The sequence below is a fragment of the Podarcis vaucheri genome (genome assembly GCF_965113315.1).
Source record: "Podarcis vaucheri genome assembly, chromosome: 3".
Lineage (NCBI taxonomy): Eukaryota > Metazoa > Chordata > Lepidosauria > Squamata > Lacertidae > Podarcis > Podarcis vaucheri.
Genome location: NC_138761.1, coordinates 69609982 through 69637626, shown reverse-complemented (window position 1 = coordinate 69637626; position 27645 = coordinate 69609982).

Below are 27645 nucleotides of genomic sequence, written 5' to 3'. Positions count from 1 at the left end.
TCTAGCTCGTTCTTAGGTTTTCCTCACTGTGCTTGTTTTAATCTTTAAAGGCCTGAATGCATTGGGGTCAGACAATCTGAAAGATTGCTTTCTCCCATAGATTCTGCCTGAACCTTAAGATCCTCTCCAGAGGCCCTGCTCCAGGTGTTCCCACCAAATAAACAGAGGCAAGCAACCACTAAGGAGAGGGCCTTTTCAGTAGCGGCACCCAGGACATGGAATAGTCTTCCCAAAGAGTTTTCTGGTGCCACCTTTGTTGTCTTTTGGGCATTAGATGAAAGCTGTTCTGCTTACCCAAGCTTTTTAAATAACTTACTTGGTCTGGGCCTCTTTTATGTTTTAATTTTGGAGACGCTGAACGTTCTGCTTTGTTGTATTGATGTAGTTTTTAATCTCCCTCCTTTTTTAAAAAAAAATAATGTTTGGCTTTGTTATGTTTTAATTGCGGGTGGTTGTTGGTTTGCTTACTGTAAGCCACCCAGCTAACTTTTTTTTTAAGGGGGCTGCATACAAATATCACAAAAATTCAAACAAAGGATGTGGAAGGATGTGGGGCTGTGCATGCCAGCTCTGCCCAAAATGTTCTGCACATGTCCCAGCACTGCATGTTCCATCAATATTATTATATTAAGCAAGAAAGTCTGAAAGGGGCTTCTAAGTGCATTTAGCAGAACATGGTGAGAAGTGTCCTCATGACAGGGGACCCTGATAATGCAGAAATGGATGGGAACACTGGCGGAGGAAGCAAAACTGTCATTCCCTGTTCAGGCCTAACACCTGCAGAGGCCTTCAGTTTTCTCTGGCCAGAGAGCGTATCCGCAGGGTTCAATAGAAAAGGCTAAATATGTTTAACTGAGTTAGCATTTCAGTTAGCTAAACATTTTAGCCCATATCTTTAATTATATGGTACTGTGCTATGAAACAATATAATTGTCTCCAGAAGTGTGTGGCAACTTTTAGGAATAATTAAGTGCTTAAGTCATAGAGAGTGAGAGTTATAATTTCAGAGGCATCAGCTTCAGATTGCAACCATAGCGTGGCTTAAATGTGATTTAAGGACAAACTCTAATAACTAAAATAACTTGTTTTGGGAGATTTGCAAGCAAGCATGTCCCCAGTTCTGGGTGGCATTGCTTCCTTCCCACCCACCACACAAATACGCACACTATGCAAGTGTGCAGAAAATGTCTTCCTGGGAACAAATTTACAGAGGGGTCATGGTTTTGATCTGTTGCAGCAAACACAACACATGGCATCTTATGGCATCTTGTGGCCTGAAGGCTACAATTTGCTCCTCTTTAATGAATCACAAGTCTTCATTGTTCATCTTCTCTGCTGTTCTACCTCCAGTACACTTCTTTTGAGGAAGCTTTTGTGATGCAGAATCCCCTTAGAAACCCCCCCTTCCCTTTCCACCCAGAACAGAGAGAGTTCACCATTCTGGCACTCCAACCTGTTTTCAGATTCCCTTCTGAAGAGGGCCAATATGTAGAGGACACTTTTGTTTCTCTCCTTGGCGCACTGAAGGTGGGGTGAGGAAAGGAATGCTATTCTCTGAAAAAGTTCAAGTGGGTCTTCTCTTCCCCAGAAGCGAAGAAATGTAAAAAAAGAAAGCAAACTACAATTGAATTACCACCCAGTGGGTGGCAAAACAAGCACATGTTCTCTGGTTTGGGATTCCTTCACACTTCCCAGCACAAGCAGAGACAGGGAAGGCAACAAGGCAACACGTTATAGCTGAGCATTTATTCCCATTCTGATTCATGCTCCAATTTGACTTCTAGGACTTGTATATTGCCTGCTAAGGAGCTGAAAAAGCTTAGGTCAGTGTGTGTGTGTGTGTGTGTGTGTGTGTGTGTGTGTGTGTGTTTGTTTTCAGGAGTTGGCCCACTTATCTGTACACTGGGTGGTGATGGAAAATGTGAGAGTCAGAAATACACAGATCTCCTATGCAGACAGATCTATATGCTGAACTAAATTGGTTCTGGAGTCCATAAATCCGATTGGTCCAATTATTTACATGTTATATTTCGCCCCCCCTCCCCAAATATGAAGAGTGCTGGGACACAAAAAGGGGAATGTGTAAATGACCCTTTGATATTGCCTTTGATTTTCCATAAACTCATCACTGTTCATCCCAGCTGACCATTTCGGCTGCTGATTCAATTCAGTAGTATTACAGCATTGTGAGCCTGACCAGCTTGATGACATGTTGCTAATTCCTAGAACTGTGGCATGGACAGCTTTCTGAATGGGTCTTTCACACTGAGGCTTGAAGGCGTTCTGTAGCTCAAAGAGATGGGAAAATATGCCCCTCCCCAGTTTTTATGTTTGGCAATTTTCCTTGAGAATGACAGGAACATCACCACGCCAAGGCAGGACTTGCTGTATTGCAATCAAAGCATGTGGAGACGATGAGTCCAGTGCACTAGCAACTGTGGGTGGCCAGACAACTTGTTTATGATCTTCTTAAAAAGGCAACAGATTTCTGAAGAACCAGGCATGGTAGCCATCAAACCATTGACTGGTTCAATGCTATGGAACGCTCTTCCAGTAGAGATTCAGCAAGCATCTTTGCTATTAATTTTCAGGCATCTCTTGAAGATTTTTTGTTTGTTTGTTCTTGAAGGCCTGTGCAGTTGTTTACAACTTTTACTGAGAAACAATATTTGTTAGTCAACAATTACTGAGTGCAGTCGTTTGCAATTTTTATTGAGTAGTCAGTTATTTTAATGATGGTTCTGCATTGCTTTTAAAAGTTTTTATGTTGTGGTATGCCACCCCAGTGTTTAGTGAGAGGGTGGTATAGTACCATGTTTCTAAATAAGTCTAACTGCCTCTTTTGTGCTTGCTTTCTTTTTCTTTCTTTTTTTCTAAATGTGTTTCTATGTGTTTCCCTTTAAAAATTCACAAAAATGTGAATAGATGGACTCACTGCTTTCCCCATGAGGAACTGAGAGAGATCAGACTCCAATTGGCAAATAAAGCAAATTATTTTAAGCAACTTGTCTCCAGTGTTCTCCATCACCATAAGGAAATTAAGCCCTGTATTATTCCTCCTGAATCATCTCACCCGTCAGGGCAGTGGGGAGCATACAACATGACTATGTGCATTGGTGCGCATGGTGACTCTTAATCAGAATAACTAGATCCTCAAATGTTGCTTATAACAATGCCCTTCTAGAATAAGAACAGTATGCATAACAGACATACATCCAGTGGCGTAGCGTGGGGGGTGCAGGGGGGGCCGGCCGCACCGGGCGCAACATCTGGGGGGTTAGGGTTAGGGTGCGCAAATCCACGGGTTAGGGGGCGCAAATTACTTGCCTTGCCCCGGGTGCTGACAACCCACACTATGCCACTGCATACATCTACCTCAGAAGCAGTTCAAATTTTCTCATATTCATACTTTTAGTCAACCTGCTGGTGTTTGGCTTTGGATGAAAATATGGCAGAGAGAACGAAATGAGCAGTGAGGCTATTTCAGCTCCCATTGCCCCAACAACTCTGACACAGATTCTGAAGCTATGTGAGTTGCTAGTGCATATCCAGGCTTAAGTATGCCTAAGGACCTTTTCTGATTTATATTGAACTGCTGGTAGGAAAGTCATATCTCAAAGAAATTTTGAAGAAGAAAAAGAAGCTCTTATTCCCCTTCACCCTCATTTTGAAATTCAGATCTAAAAGCCACTTTTGAGAATCACTGCGAGCAAGACTAAATGTTATGTCTTGCAGATAAGAATTATGGCACTCATTTTATATACTAACTTGACAAATTAGATAACTTGTGCCCTGTTCAAGGTTACGAAAGCTTTACATTCAGTATCAGCCATTCTTGGGAATGTAAAAGTAATTTAAAAGTAGGGATAATGAAAGATCCATTTTGTAAGCAGACCTGAATTGGAAAAATATGTTTTAATATTGCTCCCTCACACATTCCTACCGCTTTACATTTGAGTCCTTTCAACCAGGCTTTATGCCTCAATATTCTTTTGTAAACATCAGAAAATCCAGAGGCCTATTTTTTTTTTCATAGGGGAAAGAGCCTCAAGTAGTTTACATCCACTTCTAGAGCCCACATTCATTATAATAATAAAGCCATGCAGCCAATGGGAAGGCACTAGAAATCCTGTGGTCTGAAGTATGCAACTTGTCATCAACCAAGATTATATGAAAAATGTATCCTATGGATCTTGTTTAAAGCTATAATCCTAATTTACACTAGGACACTCACCTGGAGGCCATTTTTCCAGGAAACTGTCATCCTATCCTATTTAGAGTTTTCCGCCTTTGTCCTCCAGAGACAGCAGCCTTTCCACTTTATTAAAACCCCAGAATGTCCTTAAAGCACTCAGTATACTTTTCTGTACAGATTAAAATCCTCAGAAGGGTGGAGTACCTTCTATATTTAGCAAAACAAGTACCTACAAATGACTGATACTGGCAAATATAGACCCTTGTCAACTGTCATTGAGCAAATGCCAATGGAGAATGTGTATATAATTTTCTGTGTGGGTTTAACAGCTGTGCATATTGGTATGTATACTACAGGCCTCTGCATGGTTATTCTGGGGATAGCCAATGACAGATTACACTTTTACGATGCAGAAGAGCCAAGAATAAACATAAACTGAAGAACTAGGTCATATTTAAGCTTACCAAGTCAACAATTATTTTCTGTAAGAGAGAGAACAGCGAAAATTTGCTATATCAAATCTTATTTTTAAAAATGCTTGCAGTTAACCAAATGGTCTCCTCACATTCAGTTTCTCTTTGTTTCTCATTATTCCAGTCTTAAATTCAGTTCTCTATATTTCCACATCAGTTTTTTAAAAGTCCTTGTGAAAATTCACCAGCATTTTAGTGCAAATTTCTCCTTATGTGCACATTTTTGTATGCAACATCCCCTTATATAAAGCTTCTTTGCACGTCATTTTCAGTGCACACTTTACCCCAGCAGATGCATTTGTATACACATTACGTGGCTGGAGAAACGCTTTGCAAAATTTGGAGACATGCAAATTTCAAAGGATGGCTGGGGCTGGGTTCACGTATTGTTGCCAATTGCACAAATTAGGCAAGTCCACCTTTAAATGCAAACTGGATTGAATTTCTTTCTCAACCTTATTCTCAAGTGTCCCTTCTACCACTGAAAACAGTATTTGGTAGGTTCCATATTTGGTGCATGGCCAGGGTGTGTGGATACAGCTCAGACCTATTTTGGGCTGCCCTTGGATAAGATGCCTTCAGCGGTGCAGTTCTTTCTCAGGGCTATTCATTTTAGGTTGGGGTGGGGGAGTCAATAGAGGCCAAACTGGCCACTTAGTTGGAGGAAATCTTTTCTACTTCAGATAATAAAACCCTGCCTTCAGGTAGTAGAAGATCCTTTTCCTTCAGTTGAAGGTCCCTATGATGAAAAGCTAAATTCAGTACAGTGGTACCTCGGGTTAAGTACTTAATTCGTTCCGGAGGTCCGTTCTTAACTTGAAACTGTCCTTAACCTGAAGCACCACTTTAGCTAATGGGGCCTCCCGCTGCTGCCGCGCCGTCAGAGCATGATTTCTGTTCTGAGGCTGAAGCAAAGTTCTTAACCCGAGGTACTATTTCTGGGTTAGTGGAGGTTACATACCTGAAGCGTATGTAAACTGTAGCGTATGTAACCCGAGGTACCACTGTATGTCTACAGTCACATAACAAGTAAAGGTTGGCTCATAAGAAATAATCCAAAATCCATTTTAGGATTGTACCTGGCAGTTCACCTAAAATTAATTCCCACCTCTATTTATCTTTATTTCTGCATTCTGTCTACCAGGGAACCTGTGTCTTTCACCTAATGATAGAGGCCAACCTGGGTCACAACTGGCTTTGTATTTCCTGAAATGGAGATTCGGCCATTGCTATATTTTATCTTCCCTGTGGACCTTGGTGCAACATGATACCTTCATAGCACCTCATTTGACTGTCATCTCCTTCTTCACTCAGCCTTAAGATTCTTACAAGATTCAGACTGGGGGCATTACCAGCAGTAATCTTTCTCTCTCTGATTACCATCTAACCTGAGTTCTGGATAACTTGAATGCCTGTACACTATTTTGTGAATTTTTTGGGTGCTTTAAATGAATTACCCTAATGTTGTGCTTAATGAGTCAGCCATCACCAAACAATAGGATAACAAAAGCTGTTTGTCAAAGTGTTTCCTTTACTTTCACATAACAGCAAGTTGTATGTGTGGAGCTGGAATCACCATGTTTACATCCATTGCTGCCAATAAGATGCCATAACTTTTCAGTTAAAGGAAAGGATTTTCTTTCCCAGCAGGTTCACATAATTCAAAGGACTCATTTTGTCATATTGTTGTTTGTCAGATATTTTCTTATGAGTCACACAGGGTCAAGCTCTTATATAATGTCCCCCCCACCCATCCCGTACCTTCTCAAAATAATGCTAGTTGATTCTTGGTAAATTAAGCAAGATAATGCAGATGGCTTATGCTAAATGTGCCAGTATTTAGCATATTGATTGAGTTTGGTTTTCTAGTGAAAAGTTTTACATTTCTTCTCTGACAGCTTCAGTGGCTAAATGGGCTTTTAACTATAGTGAAAATGTGACGTTGTGCATTAAGTAACCTACTTTTTTTTTCTTAGTGCCCCCCCCACAACTGAAACTGTATTGCCAGAAGAATGGAGCAAATAAAGAAATTGATCACAGTAATGGATTTCGGCAAGAGCTCTCCTGAGTCTCATTTCCCTTGGCTTCTCTACTGCTATTTATTTTGAAATGCTATTGTGGTTTGATTTCCGTACTAAATAAGAGATTTTCTTGATGGAAACTTGCCTTTATGCAGCAATACTGTTCATCACAAATGTATTTTGATGCTGTAAATTGAGAAAAGGGTTCTTTTGGATTAGAAATTCAGCAGTTGTGGTGGATCAAAAAAATTTGTGGCTGGGGTTTCTCAAAGGTTAGGAGGAAACTATTGTTTTTTCAGAAAGTTGAGCACTGTTACTGTCCATGATGCACCCACACTGTTGTTTCAGGTCAGAGACTTTGACCAGACATAGAATTTAGTACATGTAGCAATTCTCAATTCTATTTTACTGATATGCAAAACAAAAACAAAACCAGAACCTGCTATGGTAAGCTCCTTCTAAATCCCTCCCAAAAGCACTGACTGAAAGGAAAAGGATAGCCTTTGTGTGGTCATTTTCTGATTGGAAGCTAGAGATGTCTGTCATGCCACCACCCCTCCTACGCCTCAGACTCTTTCCTCCTGGTGTTTTATATTTGTGAGTGGTTTCAAAATATGTATCAAGTGGCCAGAAAAAAAAGTAAAAACACCCTTCTGGGGTGGTTCTGAAGCAATAAGATTTTTCCTTCCTTGGTCTGAACTGCTTCAGAGTGACCTAAGTTACTTCAGATCAGGCCATTTCAGTTTGGTTTGTGCTTCGTGTGAACTGAATGCACAGCCGTATGCTTTCTGCTCTCTTAAAATCTATTGTCTATCTCCAGCAAAACTATTTCACCTTGCTTCCCCTGAAATATAAATAGCTGCCTAAAATTGCAAACAGCTAGAACCTCAGTGTGTATTTGTTTGTCACTTTTGGATTTGTAAAACATCCAGGAAGACATATGTGGCTTTATTCTGAGCTGCATGGCATGTTGAGCTGGGGAAGGGTGAAATACTACCGGTACATGAAGTGGAAAATCTTTGGTTGGATCCCCCAGTATATTTTTCTTTCCCTAGAAGCAGCACTCGGGGCCACAGAAGAGTCCTCAGGTATCCCTTTCCTCATGACCCCTCTTCCAAGCTACTGAAATAAAAAAAGTGAGGTCTTATGTATATAATGGGTGTTCATAAATGTACCAGGCAAACTCGTACATAAACATATGGACCACATGTCTGAGGCAGCAGAGGAAAACAGCCCTGGAACCATTTTGGCTCCCAGACTGACCAAATGTTTCCTCTGCCAGGTCAAAGGAAAATGGAAAAGCCTCCCCATTGTCTTTTCATTCACACAGCCTGTCTTAAAGGTATATCTGTGTATGAATAGGGTGAGCCTGTGACTTGGCTCAGGAACTAAGTATTTATCATTACAAAAGACTGGCCAGGCTCCCCAGGGTATCCAACAAGTAAGCATTAACAGGTAACTTGCCAGAAAGGAGATAAACAATGACAGGAGGTAAACAACGTACTCAGATTTCTCTTGAGCTACACTCCTTTCTGTGATGTAGGGATGATGTGTCTGGGGGGTTGGTCTTGAGCTACACCCCTTCTGTGATGTAGGTATGATGTTTCTGGGGGTGGTCTTGGACTCCAAGGTGGGCAATTTAAAATGTCTATATAAGGGCGGACACACCTTGGTTCTGGGTCCTCCTGCTCCTGCGTGTGAAGGGGGCACCCTGTTGCAACAGTTCAATAAAGATCAGGCTTACTAGCTGCTTTGCTTCTCAATATTCTCTGGTTGGCCTCTGTTATTTTCTCCTACCGATGGAGAACCTGCAACGGACTCTAAAAGGGCTCTTCTGTCCCCCATAAGGGAATAAGGGTAGGTTTTTGTTTATTACACTACTATTAATCGTGAAGGAGAGGGGGGGGGGATACACGACCTTAGTGCCTATCTTTAATCCATTCAATTGAAAAATTAATTCTTCTTACCACAATGGCCAGAATCTGACCTGGGTCCCTCACAGCTCTTGTTGGGTGAAGATTAGCATCTGATCATAGGTTCGGATTAGGTAGGATTGAGTGTTAGTTGCTGTTGTTGTTTATTCTGGGAAGTAAATGAGATCTACTGTGAATATTTGCCATTGGTGTTAAAAATTAATTACAGTTTGATGGAGGAACTAAAGAACTAGCCCTTCCCACAATGCTGCACTTTCCCCACTGTTTAGAGCTGCAGGGTTTAGAGCTACAGACCACATAACACTGGTCCTGAAAGACCTACATTGGGTCCCAGTACGTTTCCAAGCGCAATCCAAAGTGTTGGTGCTGACCTTTAAAGCCCTAAACAGCCTTGGCCCAGTATACCTGAAGGAGTGTCTCCACCCCCATTGTTCAGTCCAGACACTGAGGACCAGCGCTGAGGGCCTTCTGGTGGTTTCCTCACTGCGAGAAGTGAAGTTACAGGGAAGCACGCAGAGGGCCTTCTTGGTAGTGGCGCCTGCCCTGTGGAACGCCCTCCTATCAAAGAAATAAACAACTATCTGACTTTTAGAAGACATCTGAAGGCAGCCCTGTTTAGGGGAGTTTTTAATGTTTAAAATTTTATTCTGTTTTTAATGCTTTGTTGAAAGCCACCCAGAGTGGCTGGGGAAACCCAGCCAGATGGGCGGGGTGTAAATTATTATTATTAATATTATTATTTATATTTTCCATTGTGCCTCCACTTCCACTTTTCCTCGGTGTTAGCTGGAAAAGAGTGTGGAACAGGAGTAACCATTTCTCCTGGCCATATCAGCAAGTCAGCCACTGTTGCTGCTAAAACTAATTGATGGTAGGGGTGGACAGGAACCAGGTTTTCTTCAAAGATTTGCTGAATAGGCAAAAGGCCAATGACCTAGGGGGAGGTGTGAGTGATGGAGTCATGATGCGTAGTGAGAATTACCAGTATTTGTGCTTAAGTACTAACACATAGTTGACAGAACAGAGGCATTCAAAGGGTAGAGGTTATTGTCTATAGTGTTTGCTTGCAAAGTAACAAGGTTTAATGCTTGGGATACTTTCATGTCCAAGATACATTACAAAAAAAGGGGGAGAGATGGCAAATTGTTAACAATCCTGTGAGAAAATTCTCCCAGCAGTTCACAGGACAAACGCGCTGTAGTGACAGGAAAGCAAAACAGAATCCCACACAGGAAGTCAAGGGATCTATGTATGGCCTTGGGGATGTAAGAAGCACAGCATGCTCTGGTCAAGAGGATGCCCGCGTGTAAACAGGAAGTTTTTGCAGGCACGGCTAAGCCCTTCAATGTGCTCTACGATGCACTGAAACAAGTAATGTGCTGCTGGTGGTGATGATCATTTGCACAAACACACTAATGGGATATTGTTTTGACCTGTTTTGGTACAGGTGATATAACTGGAGCTTAATTTTGGAGACCGACATGGACCAGCAGTATATGGGCACAGATGTGGAAGTGGTAACACAGTCCTCAAGACTACATGGGTTTTTTTTCTGACTTGGTTTCTAGTCAAACTGGTTTTTTTGTTTGTTTTGTTTGTTTGTCTTGTTTTGTTTCCGCAGCAATTCAAGCAGTGTGGAGGGAAAGCTGAAACTAGTTCTCTGGCCAAAATGTACGCCACATCCACATGTATGCCTCAACCATTCGCCATAAATTAATAAGAAAAGGAGGTGCATTATCAAGGGGAGGGTGGTAAAATTCTCACGGGTCAAGTGCAGCTGGGCTTTTACTGTGCTGACTTTAATAGAAACAGACCAGAAATGGACTGATGGGTGATCTCATGTCCATTTCAAATAGTAATACTGGCTTGCCTGATGTAACCATCACCAAGAAAATCATGTGAAACATTTCTGAACACTTGAAGTGTGCTCACTATTGCACGGGGAGGCAGAAAGCCCCCCCCCCAACCCAAGGTCGGCTCCCGTGTGGAATAAAGACATACGATACTGGGATATGGGATTAAAATTGGCCACAACTTTATTTAAGATTCAGATACAGGGAGACCTTGGCTTTGACTTTGGGCGTTTATCCCTCCCAGTCCCCAGCTAGAGATCTGGGGAACATTAGGGTTATCCAGATTGAGTGGGGATTGGACTGGCTCTGGATAATGTCTGTTCAAGCAGAGAGCATGCCCCCCCAATTCACTGCAAGGCCAACGACTCCCCTCAGAACAACCCCCTTAACGGGGAACCCTGGGATCACAGCCGCAGGGGGGGGGCGTGGGTCACCGCTTCACCCCCCCCCCCATTTTAGGGAAGAAAGACAAAAGGATTCCACCCAAGGCCTGAAACTGCCAAAGTTGTGACATTTTGCTATGGGAAAGACAAAACCTGCCAATGCAGGAAAATTCCTTTCCGGCCCTTTAACAGCGACCAATACGTAGCAGCGCCAGTATACCTGCGAAGAAGAAGTTAACCTGCAAAAGAAAGCTTAACTGAGGGAGGGTGGGATGGGAGAAGCTCTGGAGCTGACTGTGATCCCCCAGGTAAGTCCCACTCTCTATTGTGTGGGTGGGGAAGTCCCACCCCCTACCTGGCCAACTCCCCTGGCCACGCCTCCCCCACCGAGATTGGTTGACTGTCCGAGGTTGGGCGGGAACCTCCAAGTATCCAGCCTGGAGGGGGGGGCAATGCCAGGCAATACTGCTAGGAGCAGTGTAGGATCAGGGGTGCTGCATGCATCTGCGCAAAGTACACCCCCCCCCCGTTTGATGTGGGGAGCAGTCATTCTTTGGCGATCACTCGTAGCCAAGTAAGATTGTCTTCCATCAACACGGTTTTAACCATGAGTCCATAAGTGACTGTGGAGGCCAATTCTGGACCCACATGTCGTCCTTCCACAGTGGAGGCATTGGTTCCCGGGTGGGAGTTGATGACGGTGTGGATTTGCCAAGCGTGCCTTCCTCTTAGCACGTTTCTCCCTATTACGGCTCCATCACTTCCATTTATCTGATATTGCTCAACAAATTACCACTTCTTTGGCCTTCTAGGGGGACAGTGGACGTGATTTTCACTGCTCAACAGCTTCAGGAAAAATGCAGAGAGTAAAACCAACCCCTGTATATGGCGTTTATCGTGGAGCGTATTAGTTGGTGGACTGTCCAGCAGTCATCGGTGCTCGTCATAGCTCTGGTAAGGAGCACATCACAGCGATCTTTAGCACGGACACTTTTACTGGTTGCTGGATACAGAGAACAGCGAAGCTCAGCAGCTTTCACAGAACTCTTTAATGTAGCCTTCTCTACCGCTGGTCACAAGATCAGTAAGAAGTGGTAATTTGTTGAGCAATATCAGATAAATGGAAGCGATGGAGCCGTAATAGGCGCATATAATAGCAGCAGGACTTCAGGTTTTTCAGTGATGCTGGCAGCCAAAATTTAGTGAATTGGACATGAAATTCCTAGGTTTGATGTTTGCCGGAAAAAGCCATGCCTGTGAAATTGTAGGTTTTTAATTGGATGTTATGAAAGTTCATGCCACACTGAGTTGTTTTCAACCTGTTGGTAAGTACTTATCAGGCAACCTTTTAATCTGTGCAGGGCAGGCAGAGGTCAGCTCACCCTTCTTACAACAGTATTAAAGGGAAAGTATTTCAAGGGGAAAGGGAGCTGTAACTTGCCGGACACTTTCAAACCGAAGCATCTTTTTAAGTGCTGTTGCTCAGCATGTTGGGGGGGGATCTGTTTTTTAAAATTGTGTGATGTGGCACAGGACATCTCATTCCAGACATCTGCGCTGATTTATTAGCTGGCATTCATTTTACTGACATTTTGCTGTAACAGCCAGAGAGCGCTTAAATGCTTGAATTTAATGAAGCCTAATTTCTTTCTGATGGCTGATGATGCACAAGCGTCATTCAAAGGATTCAACCCTACCCACATTTTCTTGGGAGGCGGACTCGACAAGGTTTATTTTTGAGGATGCCTGCCAGACAGACACAAGAGAAGGGCAAGAAGAATTAAATAATACAAAGCAAAAATGGGAAAGGAAGGGGGCTTCACTAAAAACACTTGTACACATAATAGTTCCCTGATTTCAGTTGGAACTAATTATCATTTAGACTTGAACAGCACAATCCTATTATGCATATTCAGTCAAAAGGCATAGGGATTTCGAAGTTGCCTTTTTCTTTTTATATAAAATAGCTTGCTAGTTTTGTTTGTTTGTTCGTAATGAGAAGTATTCCAAATTAAGAAAGCATCCAGCATCTCAAGAAGTAATAGATAAATAGACCATTATCTCTCTTTTGTCACAGGTATCATTGATACCGTTCACTGTTGTTCTAGGTGAGTCCTTGCTAAGTCCTGGTCAAGAGCCTCTGCTGTCTAGGATAAAGTGATGTGGATCTGGCCAGACTAGATCCTGGTTCATATTAGTATTTGTAAGATAAAGAGACAGAGATATCTTAGTGCTGTCTGGTTTTACATTTGTCATTTAATAAGAGAGCTTCAAACTCCTGCACTGCCTTAAATGTAGTATGGTTTCATGGTTACCCCCTCAAAGCATCACTGAAACACTTGATGCTCATCCTGGAACATCTGTGACAATAAAATTTACCACATTGTCTACTCTATAACATGTCTCAAACACTTCCTCCCGGCTTGTGTTTTATAGAAATCCAACCGTTTTCTTTACTACTCTAAATAAAGTGCTCATAAAACACACTCTATAGTCCTCTTAATGTGATCCTGGGTTGTGTGTGTGTGTGTGTGTGTGAGAGAGAGAGAGAGAGAGAGAGAGAGAGAGATATGAAGTGAATTTCAGGCAATTACCTTACAGGAAAAGAACTGTGCATTTTAATAGAACAAAATTAAAATCGGACATAGTATTTAGTTCTTAGAAGTAACAGCTATCCCAAACCCGAAGAATCTGGGCTGTAATAAATAATGACAGCTTATTTCATTCCTGGCTGCCCATTAAAGCAATCTTTACTAATTTTGATAAATAACAGTAATCAGCTTCAGTTGACTAATGAGTAGCTATTTATTTACCATTAAGATATGCTGCCTAATGCAATTTCTTGCAGCTTCAAGTCAGTCTGAGCTATTCCCATTTTTAAAAAACTGACATTGGGGAGGGGATGACAACTTTGAAATACTGATTCTAAGGGGAGATTATCGAATAACCAGGTCCTTTTCTCTTTTTTTAACATGGTTCTTCCACTTTTCTACTGTATGGCATCTCTACCACTCAAATATCCGCAGGTTTTTTTGGCAAACTGATGTCTAAATTGTAATAGGCATGCTGACACTTAAAACTGTGTGTTGCTTTGCAGCGGGGATGTGTGTCTTTTTAGTGAAAATATGATTTCACTTGTATGGACTTCTACCCAGATATGTTAAGAAGTGAAAACAGCGACCTAATTCATCTGCAAGGAAAAGAAAATCAAAATCTTCAGAACTTTTAAAATTATTGTTTTGTGTCCCATTTGTCTTTCCTCTCCAGTCTTAAAGCACTTTTTCTACAGCATGAGTCTGTGCCCAGAATTCAACGTGTATGTTTTTGAAGAAAAGCTTGGATTCCTCAGAACAATTGGGAGCTTATCCTCCACAAATGGATTTAAACCATTTCCACTGGATTTCACACCAGCAACCTTTCAGTTTCAGTGACAATGGAGAATGGAGAACTTGAAGAACAGACACACCTCATTAGTTCATCCAGACAGGGAGAGCTGTGTTTTCCTTCACTAAAATTCTTTTTATAGGACTTTCACTTACACTTCGTACAACTATTTAACGGGATAGTTGTGCGTGTGCTTTCCCCACACAGTTTTCATATTTCTTCCCTTGGCTCCAAAGCAATCAAGCAAAATCATGGATATCTATTTAAAAAGATGGTCACAGTCAAGCCAAAGCTAAGCATTTGTAGCTTGTGTCACATTAATACTATCTTCAGGTAATGCTGGACACCTTAAAATATTTCATTTTATAATGCAACATATATCAGTAATCAAAATTTAAATGCATTGATGTTATTACTACTTCAGCTTTTGAAACCAGATGCACCTCTTTATGGAATCCCATGCCCTGCTTCTCACGTAGAATATTCCATTTCCTAACCCTGCACATGCAAGACCTCTGCATGTGGATTTCTTGTGTTTGGAATCTTGCCCACGAACTGTACTGTGTGCACAGCTTTTCCTGAAATTCGGAAATGATTTACAAGGATGGGGATAAAAAGGAAGGAACCTGTGCTTTTATGTATGTAATTTTCTCAGAAAATAAAAGAACACTGTAACTACATAAAATAGCAGCTCATTCAAAATTATAACAATTGCTATGAACAACACTTCAGTTTCCTTCTATTGTAACACCAACTTCCTGAGTGTGTGTGTATGTCCTTCTAATCATAATAACTTGGCACATGACTGTTATGGCCACTGACAAAAATTGATCTATTCCTTGGGGTTGGGTTGTTTTTTGTGTGTACTGTGGGTACCATCCCCCCCTCCCAAATGCATACACATAGGATGCATGTAGTGGATATCCTGGTTTGGGCCACAGGCTGAGAATCCCCTGCAGATCTGTTTCCCATAAGTGGCAGCATCTATTGTTATGAGCACAATGAGCCCATGAGAATCATGTGAACTGAGCAATTGTAGATATGGCAGCTGTGACGTTTGCTGCAGGGAAAACCTGTCACATCTTGCTCCTTCCTGTGGGAACTTTACTTCCTAAAGTTTATAAATACTTTCAGGTGCGACATAGGATGGTCTTAATTTTAGCAAGAAAAGGAAAGCCATTAAACAGGAAAGACATTGACACACAAATGCCATCTGCGATTCACGAGTATTCCATACTCAGAAAAAAACACTGAAGATTTCAGCTGCTCTTCTTTTGAACTGTGCAGTTCATTAAAAGCAGGTAAACCATTAATTTAATATACATTTTAATGGAATGTATATGAAACCGGGTTTAGGTCAAACTTTAGGAAGAATGTCCTAAGAAACAATGGGCTGTATTCAACTAAAGCCTTTTCGGTGCTGACCCACTTAAATTAATAACATTAGTCATATATTAAATTCAATAGGTCTACTCTGAGAAGGACTAGATTGAATACCACCTTACAAACTGTTCAAGTATGGAACAGACTTGCCTAAAAGGTGCTGGACTGCCTTTGAGGTATTTTAAGCAGAAACCAGGTGGCCTCTTTACAGGGATGCCATAAGAATGATTTCCCTGTGTTGCCAAGGAGTTGGACTGCATAACCTTTGACATCCCTTCTTAGCTCTATGGGTAATATCCAACTAGGCCAAACCCAGGGTAGACCCATTAAAGCTATCTGAGTTAGGTAAATACATTGGTTTCAAATATCGTACCAGCACTGGATATCACCCGATGGTCTTATGACCTTCCAAGAGCAATGGAAAAAGAGGGGACTATGTTCCTTCTCAAGCCTAATCGCCTCAGGTAGGCTCATACATGCACACCCATTGCTTAAATGTCCATGTTTCTGCATATGAGCTCACAATATGACTCTCACAATTGTCTTCTGTGCTCTGCAATGTAGACTTTACATCTCATCCACGTTATCAGCCTTTGCCTTCGCCTACAAGCATACTGTCACCTTGAGTACTGGCTTTTTCTGTATGCAGAAGGGGGGACAGAGAAAAGATTAAAACAAAAAGCAAAAAAAAAACAACCTTGTGTTGAAAATGTAAGTGTCCATTGAATTGTCATAGAGCTGTACCAAGCCGAGCAGCAAAAACTGATCTGACAAGATCAAATTTTGTATCGACTGTCTTGTGAGATATTTTTTTTAAAAAAACCCATCGGAAATGTGCACAACTATTGTTATGCTTCTGTCTGCTTCTCACTTGAGACAGGAAGCGGGAATGTCACTATAAAAATAGACCTTCTTGAGCTATGTTGAGTATGCCTCAGCCTGCTTTCTCATTACTTCCTCCTCAGTTTCTCTGCCAGAAAGTAGGAGCGGTAAATGAAGCTAACTGGAAGTGATGCTTACATTTTGCACTACCATCGCATAATTGCCTCTGTCCAGAGACAGGATAACCAAACATGGGTGGCTGAAGTTGCCACCAAGTGAAACTTGGGGCTGTGAGGTGAAAAATACATGCCTAATGGGGCATAAAAATGAGACTGGATTTATTGAGGTTTGAGTATGTTTTAAACAGCCATAAGGAGCTTTGGTTTTGATGAGAATGGTGGCACTTCGGTGGGGTTCCCATATGTCCGGAATTTTCCAGACATAGCTGGTATTCAGCCCTCATAAACAGCGTCTGGGTGGAAATTGCGGACATGTTCAGTACTCAAGCTCTAGTCAAAGCTGCTTTAAATTTAAGTGAGGGTATCTCCCTCATCTGTTACAGCCCTAATTATCATTTGCCATTATTTATTTTGAACATCTCAAATGTGTTGGATAAATAGTAAGTGGTACTAAGTTTTGCTCATTCTGGACATGTAATATTTAGCTCAAGGAACATTCAACATTTAACATTTTGCTCAAGGGACAACTACAGCAGCTTAAAGCATGATTCCAAATACCGTTGCATGAAATTTTGGCAAGGGAAATAATACGACATTTTAAAAGCCACCCAAAGAACTGGCTGTATCATTCATTACAGCACACCTGGCCTATAATGTGCTGAATCACAGGTTCTCACACTTCAGCATTCTGCCCCAAAATGATGAAGCTCCTGTGAAGACACATTCTTGTGGTTAATGCTTCACATCTGTGCAGATGAAACAGATCGAGTGGCTTCATATTTCAGTTATTGCTTCAGGACACAGTTTTAAGCATAAGAACGTAGAAAGGTGGCTTCTAATATAAAAGGGATATCCATTATGGCTTTTGTGTCCCAGTTTTTTCATAAAGTAGAAATCGGTGATAAAGCCTTTCCTGAACTAAACCAGTTCAGACTGCAGATAAGGGTTGGAATGTATGGAGGCATCTCCCCCCATGCAAAACATCCTTTCCATGTAGAAATCTAGCATGTCAAGAAGAATTCAGCCTAGCCTTCTCTCAGGCTTACTTATTTTCTTTGTGCACACAGTTTTTTTTGCACCAGGAATAGATAGATAGATGATAGATAGATGATAGAGATAGAGATAGATGATAGATAGATAGATGATAGACAGACAGACAGATAGATAGATGATAGATAGATAGATAGATAGATAGATGATAGATGATAGATAGATAGATGATAGATAGATAGATAGATAGATAGATAGATAGATAGATGATAGATAGATAGATAGATAGATAGATAGATAGATAGATAGATAGATAGATGATAGATAGATAGATAATGATAGATAGATAGATAGATAGATGATAGATAGATAGATAGATAGATAGATAGATAGATAGATAGATAGATAGATATAGATAGATAGATAGATAGATAGATAGATAGATAGATGATAGATGATAGATGATAGATAGATGATAGATGATAGATAGATAGCTAGATAGATAGATGATAGATAGATAGATAGATGATAGATAGATAGATGATAGATAGATAGATAGATAGATGATAGATAGAGATAGATAGATAGATGATAGATAGAGATAGATGATAGATAGATAGATGATAGATAGATAGATAGTCTGATTGACAACTCTTCCCAGCTAGGCAACACAATGGAGACAAAAAGACAACATGGAAGTATGGGGGACAAAATGGAGACCATCATGCAACAGTAGCACAATTCCCTTAATTTTGATTAGTTCACTTTATTACTACCACTCATTACTGCCGCTTAAAATCATTCTCAGCTGTCTTTCTGGCTGCTTAGATTTTGCCAGGCTTTGCTCACAAAATTGTGAGCATAACAACATCACACTCCTAAGGACTAGGAACTTGCATTTCGTGCAAAAAATAAATGAAGGCTGCAATCCTGTACACACTTATGTGGCAGTAAACCTAGTTAGACTTATCTCTGAGCAGGCATGCATAGGATTACAGTTCAAAACTGAAATTCTCAGGGAGCTTAAAACAGGTGGCGCTTTATCATTACTTGTGAGAACTCACGGCATCTACAGCCCTGTTTATAGTAATTGTTTCATGCCCAGAGAGCCAAAGAACAGGCCCAGATGTCTTAATAGAACCAATTTGTATTCCTTTTATTCACAGCGCCTGAGGGGGGCTAAAAAACTAACTGTCTAAAATGAAATCTCTTGGCAGGCAGACTTTATGCGGCATTTATTTTGTGCAGCTTTCATGCTCAGCTATGCGTAAGTAGTCACTGGAGTGACTTTGGAGGATTAAAGTCTTAAAAACCCATGGATTAGCATGTTCAAACATATCTTTCAGCTGTCAATAACTGGAAATTTTGAAAGCGTAGTTTTGTGAGTAGTAGATATATTGTGCTTTTTTCTATATTGTAAGAGACCCAAGAGAGAGTTTTGATTTGCATGTACTATCCAGCCATTACTCTCTTTAGAATCCTCAGAATCTCAGCTCAGAGATTCTCCAACAGAGAAATAGAGAGAGCAGGGCAACCTAAACACAGCCAGCATTTTGAGATATCTAGGCTGCAGAGTGAAGATCTGAGCACTTTAGTCAGACAGGAGGAGAATTTTCGAAAAAGAACACATATATAATATAGGGATAATATCAGCCATTTATTATAACAATCACAGAATTGGAGAATTGGAAGGGATCCCAAGGGTTATCTCGTCCCACCCCCTGCAATCCAGGAATCACAGCTAAAGCATCTCTGACAGATGGCCATTACACCTCTGCTTTGAAACCTCCAATGAAGGAGAGTCCTTCCAAAGGAAGTCCATACCTTGCTCTTTTATTACATAACTGAGAAGTCATATCTGTCCTCTTTGTGTTACAGTGGTACCTCTGGTTACGAACTTAATTCGTTCCAGAGGTCCATTCTTAAGCTGAAACCATTCTTATCCTGAGGTGCGCTTTTGCTAATGGGGCCTCCAGCACGTGATTTCCGTTTGCATCCTAGGGCAAAGTTCGCAACCAGGAGCATCTACTTCCGGGTTAGCGGAGCTCGTAACCTGAAGTGTTCATAACCAGAAGCGTTCGTAACCAGAGGTACCACTGTACTAGTAAAAGGCAGTTGACATGAGTTTTTTTCTGCCTGGACTTTCCCAGTATTTTCAGAATTGTGTTTTAGAGTTTGGTTCAGCTTGCGGTTGCTGCTTTTAAACCATGAGTGTGCATTACACAATGTAACTGCTTCAAATACAATATGTAGCACTGCATTTAAGGTGTTACTCTGCAGCTTTGATTGCATCACTTTCTGCAACTTGCCATGTGACTTTTAAACTCTATTTGTGGTTTCAACCACCTCCACTTATAGATAACCATTATACCTTACTCAATCCTGTTGGATCTTTCAGCATCACGTTCAGTTCACTGATCATTAGGCCATGATACTCTTTTTAGAACAGTATCCACAAAATAAGTACAGTGGTACCTCGGGTTACATACGCTTCAGGTGACATACGCTTCAGGTTACAGACTCTGCTAACCCAGAAATAGTGCTTCAGGTTAAGAACTTTGCTTCAGGATGAGAACATAAATCGTGCTCCCGTGGCGTGGCAGCAGCAGGAGGCCCCATTAGCTAAAGTGGTGCTTCAGGTTAAGAACAGTTTCAGGTTAAGAACGGACCTCTGGAACGAATTAAGTACTTAACCCGAGGTACCACTGTACTGCAAAAGCATCAGAGCTCAGTTCCATACACATACCCCAAATGATCCTTTGGAATCTTGTTGTTTGAACTGACTGATGGGCAAGTGACTAAAGTTATGCTAGAAATGTGTGGCGAAATGCCGGTACACCTTAATCTTTGATTGTCTGGTCATCAGTAGCAAGGTGTGTGCAGTGCAAACCTGTGCATGTTTACTCAGAAATAAATCCTGTTATATTCCATCTCTATAATTCTGTGACTCTATTTTCTAGTCCCATCATTCCCAACCAGCATAGCCAATGGTCAGGGATGATGGGAGTCCCACAACATCTGAAGGGCCACAATTTTCTCTGTTTTAGAGATATCAGTGATGAATGCCCTTGCTTCCAAGCGTTTTCAGAATTCTTCTAATAATTGTTTCCAGAAGCACTGTGTGCTTCTATCCTGTTATCCATTAGCCCACATTATTAAGGGGGGGGGCACATTCCTACACACCATAAAGTCACACTTCTCTCTCCCACCAAGAAAGATTTGGGGCTTCTTAGACATCATCTCCCCTGGCATAAAATTTACCAATGGCAGATACACTTAATATTCAACCAACAGGATTTCTCTGTATCCTGAAAGCCAGAGTGGGGGGGGGGGTGCTAATGAGTTGAAATGAAATCTTTTGGCAGGCAGTTTTTGACAGCATGTGGTCCTTGATGCAATCTTCTTCTTCAGTCAATTCTACCAGGTCTCCATACTCTGTAAACAACAGAGCCAAAGTTAAATGACTCAGGTGAACTCAATAAGAAACAGTAGTATTTACTAACTTAAAATAATCATTATCATCTGCCCTTTTTTTCAAAAAAGCAGTTCAGCGGAAGGAACCTGGGTTGAAAGCCAAATACTTCCCAATCTAGGATCATCTGGACAACAGGAGGAAAGGAATTAGAAACTTGTACAAATGGCCAGATGTGGGTGGTGCTACTCTGAGTAGCAAGTGGGGACATCATCACTAGGAACAGCTTTTGGTCCTTTATAAACACCATCCAGATTGGCTCTCCAGTAGCCCAGTGTTGAGCTTGTTATTTGATCACTTTGATTCCTGATTGTGTAAAAATGCCAATTTGGTTCTCCTGCCTGCATGAAGATCTTCTTTGGAGGCCCTTCTTCCTAGCTATCTGAGGTGAGGTGTGTGGCAAGAAGAGAGAGGTGCACAAAAAATAATAATTCCCACTTTGAAAAGGAATGGACTTTGTTGGGTTAGGAAAGTGACAGGAAAATGGACAGAAAAGTGTGAAATGGGTGAATGGTTATTGTCAGGGGTTCAGAGACAGAGGCACAGGTGAGGGGGGAGACGGAGAGCGATGGGGAAGAATCCCAGGACAGTGAGGAAGAGGATGACAATGACTTGAGGTCTTCCATGAGTCTCTCAAGTGAATCGGAGGATTCCCAGAAGGGGGCGCCCCTAGTCAGGCCAAGGGGGGTCACAGGGGGGACCTGCCAGGAGCAGGGAAGCAGCAGGGAAACCCCGAGTAGGAGTGGGAGATCGGGGCCGGCTTCCCAGCAGGAACGAAGTGAAGAGAGTGGCGTTCCCAGTGTGACACACGGAGCGGAGCAGGATGGAGACAGGGGAAGGAGATCGGGGCAGGACGTCCTGCCGGAAAAGGCGGAGAGTGGTACAGGGAGTAGTGTAAGTGTCAAGAGGAAGGTCAGGGGTAGCGAACGCGCGCCAAGTTCAAATGTGGAGGCGCGCGGAAATGGAGAGAGCCCGGAGGAGGAGCCTGGCCCCAAAGCACGAAGGAGGGGGGAACAGGCATCTGAGGAATCCGCTTCAGGAGAGAGCAGGAGGGAAGGAACCCAGGGGGGGCAGAAAGACCCTGCGGAAAAGGAAAGACAGGAAGAGGTGGTCTAGCACAAGCCTCTTAAGCTGGTGTAGGGGCGGGACTGATTCAGAGGGGACTTCAAACGTCTAGCCTAAGAGACGCGGGGCTGCGCGCTCCGGTTGTGGAACCGATAATGAACTGCAATAAACATCCTTGTATATAAGAAGAGCCTGGCGTTGGTCTTTTGTGAGCTGAGACCTGAGGCAGCCCTGACAGTTATATAAATCCCCTGTAAGCAAATCAGGATGAATGTTCACTGTGTAACATCCCTGCAAACAAATTAGAACAAATGCTCCATCAAGACAAGATATAATCTCACCTCAGCATAAGCTTTGCGCAAGTAAATCAGGATGAATGCTCAATAAACAGGTTATCTGGAGAAGCCCTTAGAATTGTCCATTTATAACTGGGTTATGGATGCATTTTTGGGGAGGGGGACCCTTTCAGCAAAGGGCTTTTGGTCATATGTGTGATGACTACACATTTCCAATAATTTAGAAGCTGTAAAGGTTTCATAGCTTTTCCTGTAGACATTATTAATTAGCCCACTGCCAGAATCTGTCAGAATAGCCAAGGATTCCAGGAGTTAGCCATAATACCTAAACATTATTTGTGTAAATCCATGGAAGGGATGCCCTACGTTAAATGCAACAGAGAGAGAGCAGCAGACTTTTAATTCTAGTAGGCCAAAGTATAGTCTCTGAGTGTCCTGTGCGGCTTATCTGAACCAACAAAATGCTGGGGGAGGAGAGGGGAAAACCCTGCCTCTCAGAGCTTCTCTGCGGATGGCCACACTTAGCATGGACGACCTTGCGCTCCCTATTATCCGTTGCTGCAAAACTGCCAAAAAGGAAACAAATTGGTCCGGCCTTATCTGTATACCAAGGACCTTGAAACCTTTCAGCATTGTATTGTTTGAACTGGCAAGCGCAACGATAACACCTTGAAGCTACTGTCCTTTCCCCAAGGGTACGCGTGCAGAGCAGCAATGCCACAAAATTACAAACAGTTCGGTTCAGTTCCTACAAGTAACACAAACATGTACTGTATAACTAGCAACAGATTAGGCATTTCTCTCGCTCCCCAGATGGAATCCTATGTCAGGGAATGAAAGTAATAGTGAGTTATGCCCACACCAAACCCACAAGCGGCGGGAAATTTCAGGGGTGCCAGTGCACCCCTCGAGTGCAGTTTCCTCTGAATGAAGGTCTCTGTGGTGTCTTTGTGATATATGATTTTATATGCAGGATACGCATAACATGAGAAGGGCTCACAGCACTAACACTCCAACAGATCTTGCTCCTCCATTAGGTTTTGGGGTGGGTTCTCTGAGAGAACAAAATCAGGCCTCTGTGCAGGGTAAGCCTGGCTTTTCTTCTTTCACACTCATCCATAGCCAGGGGAGAGGAAGGGGGACTTGAGCCCTGATTTCTCAATGGCTCTCCTTCAAGAATTGCCTGTCCATTGAGATATATCTCCTTCACAAAGGAAGGTCACTGAGATTGTGCCAAGGGCATCAAGGTAACCTTTAGCAGTTGTGTTTGTTACATTGGCTCTCTCCTGACCAAACCTCATAAATCTTTGGTTGAGCATCCAAGACAAATAATCTGTCTGGGTCAATGCTCTCTCATTAACTGGATTCAGGCTTTTAACCTCACTCTGATCCTGTTTTCTTCTAAGCTGGGGCCACCTGCTCTATCTATCTATCTCGCTTGCAAAGCTTGAAGCCTTGCCTGCCTTCTGCTTCTTATCTCTGTTATTTTTCTTTCTTCCTGTGTTCACAAGACACACATCAGGGAAATGGCTGTAGAGGCACAGCTTTGCAATATGCAGAGATGCCATTCAAGTCATATCCAACAAAACCTGGCATGTCTCAGACTTAATTTAGCTACCCTTTCCCATGGGGGAGGGCAGGGGCTTTTCCCACACACCTTAAAAAGCAAGAGTAGCAAAAAAGAATTTCAGAGAGGCTATGACCTTTATTGGAAAGCTAGAGGAACAATCTGTAAGTGCTGAGAATTGGGGCGGGGGGAGGGAAGGGGCTTCACAGTTGTCACTGGTTATGTTTAAATGATGCTTACTTTGGCATGTCACTTCCAGCCCTGAGGATGGATCCCTCTTGGCCACCTGTTGCTCACTATACAGAGTCAGACCCTTCCATGCCAGGAGGAAAACAGGGCTGGCAAGAACCCATTCAGAGTCTTTGAATGGTTACCTAAGGCAAGAATTTTAATCCTTAACAAAGACCTGGTCAGAATCTGGATTTCCTAAGGAGGTATTTCATCCCATACTGTGCAAGAATTAGGTGGATGCTGACAGCTGTCTTGTGAGTTTCTTCTGCTTGAATGTATACGGTTGTGTCCTGGTGTGCACAGGTACCAAGGCGGGTACCAGGTGTGAGGGGGACCCTGGCAACAGGCATCCAGTGGACCTACCCAGTGTCGCCCCCACTCCATTGGTGGTGGCAGCTGCACTACAAACTGCAGCAAGCACCTGCAAGCCCCTTGCCGTTTTGAAATTCCCACAATGCCCTGATGCGGCCTCACTCCAGGGCATTATGGGCAGGACTTTTCTTCAGAGGGAACTCACAGGAACTCAGTTCCGGCACATCTCAGGTGAGCACCATTGCCCTTATAAGAGAATGAGGGAGGGGCGTGTGGTGAGTTCCAGCACCACTTTTCCTAGAGAAATAGCACTGGTTATGGGGGTGCCAAAATAGTGGTTGCCATGCCTCCATACACAGAGACGCCATAGCAAAGGCAGGTGGGAGAGCCCTCTGCAGTGCCAGACAGTGCTGATGGGAAATCTGGCTGGATGCCTCTCTTGTTTCTCATGCAGAAAAGCAACCAGAAGAACAGAAAAAGCAGGAGATGTTCATGGGTTTAAAAGTTTTGAAATACTAGTGCTGGGGGTCTTTTTCTAAAGTAGATTTGGGAATATATCTACCTGTCTTTATATTACCCACAACACACAAAGAGAGAATATCTGGGCTTCAGAGTGAGAAATAGCAGCTAGGAGTCCCGGACTGAAGTGTTCTTCTGCATTATTCATACAAGGGCTTTCTGAGTAGCTTTTGGTAATTCATTGTCTCAGCCTCAGCTTTCCCAGTCTGACAAATGGGAGTAACAAGGAACCAACATCTCAGTGAAATCATTGTTAACCTTAAGGCTAAGTTAGGTTGCAAACCTAAAGTCCAGCACATTCCTCTGCTGTAATTTACTTTCAGAGAAATCTCTTAATATATTCTTGGACTCCTGCTGCTTTGTTTCTGTGTTAAATATTTTAAAGGGTTTCAGTGTGGCCAAAGGGTATGGGTCTGTTGACTTAAATAGGAGTTGTTTGCACAAATCTTCAGTCTGAATTTGTGCCTCAAGTTGATTTATTGCATACAGTTTGCCTAAGGCCATAAAACATTTCCCCCCTGATAAACTAGCTGTCTGTAGAGAAATACAGGCATAGGCTCATTACTGCTGGAGAGATTAACATTCACTTGTCATTTCCTATCTTCTTTTACTATGTTATTTTGGCTTTGAAATGATAGGGATATTTACTGCAGGAAAAGAAAGAAGGCAAGGGAGAAGATTGAGTATGATTTTTTAAAACATCTATGGCTACAGTTCTCAAAACCGCAGTAATATTTAGCATGAATCAAGAGATGTATGGATGGCAAGATGCACTTAAGATCCACTAACCAGATGGTGCAGAACAGTGGTTGTAAATTAGAGCCAAGCACCTGCTTGAAATCTCCCCTCCTCCCTGGTGAGCTCACTGAGACTGTAATCTAGTCCTTGTTGGCATCCGTCTGTCTTGAGAGACAATGGAGGGCACCTCCAGGGGTGAAGTCAAACCGCTGTGTTAGCAGCACCCAAGTGACCTCTCCGTGGTGCAAGCCAGGGCAGTGTATACGGAGGGCTTGGGCTGCTCAGATAACAAGACCCCCCTCTTGGCATCACTGATGTGGTCCAAAGAAAAGCAGAGGAAGACATCTGGCACCAACTTGGCTACAGGAGTTGCTGGAAGGAGGTATGCAAGGTGCCATCCAAATGTCTTAGGGACTCCACTCTGGATTTGTGTAGGGTTTGCTCCTTAGCCTTTTCTTCTCCCAAAGATATCTTGCAGCACAGGCCCCCTCAATAAAATATTTGCCCCCTCAATAAAATATTTGAGGGGGCCGGGGCCCCCACAGAGTTGATGGGCATTCCCATTCAAATGATGTGTGTGCACTGCATCATGTGATCAATTATGTGAGGCAGGGCTTACCTGGGCCCCCACAATATTTTATTCAGGTTTGCACACCTGCCCTGCAGAGTTTTCCTTCGCCTAGATGGGCTACTTTCCCAGGCTGACAAGCCCCATCTGCCCCATCTACAGCACATGCCGAAACCGCCTTCTTGACTGTTGGACCCACTATTGATATCGTTCACTCAACCTGCCAAAGCCTGTTGGGAAGTCCCTAACTCACTGAGCATTTGAGACCCATCGGCTACCCTCGTCTGATTTATCTGGCCAGTTAAAGCTAAATTTGTGAAGACACAAATTCTGGGGGGAGCTTATTTTTTCCATTACCTGCTCATGTTTTTATAAAGTGAGTCAGATAATCATATTCTTGGAAGAGGCTGTGAAGCAACCACTTGAAAATGCTTCAAATTGCATCCGTTAGGCTGCGGATGTAGCAGATGTCCCTCTGAGAGAAATTGTGGCATTCTTTCCTGTGACTCCACAACAAGAACGAAACCTCTCTTTATGCTAGTAAATAACAACATTCTCTGGCCATTTGTCTAAAGCCAATCATGTGTGAAATGAGGCTAAATGTTAAAAGTTACTAGCAACAAAAGATGTTCGGACTCAAACATCTGCACAAAGCATTGCAGTGTTTTCTAGGTGGCTGATGGTAGAGTGGTGGCTTCCAATAAAACCAAAGTGCAGAGAGAGAGAGAGAGAGAGAGAGAGAGAGAGAGAGAGAGAGAGATATTACAGATTTCAGGAAGGGGACAAAATTCCAAACTTGGCTTAAGAAATATATTCAATAATACATTGCTTTGAAGTTAAAGAGATGTGCTGTAGTTACTCTTTAATAATAATAATAATAATAATAATAATAATAATAATAATAATAATAATAATAATAATAATTTATTTATACCTTGCCGATCTGGCTGGGTTTCCCAGAATAACTGCAGGAATGTTATTAAGTCATGTCAACAAACATTCTTTTTAAAAAAAACAAAAAAACCAAAGGCGTTGTACCTTTGACAAAAGGTATCTTCCACAACAATAGTCATTTAGTATTTAGAACCAATGAATACTGATGTTTCTAGGGAATAATCACACATGGTCCATGAGAGGGTATGATAGCTTCACTCTGCCACCTCTAAATGATTCACCTTAGAGCAGGGCCAGGAAATCTGTGGCCCTCCAGATGTTGTTGTTGTTGTTTAGTCGTTTAGTCGTGTCCAACTCTTCGTGACC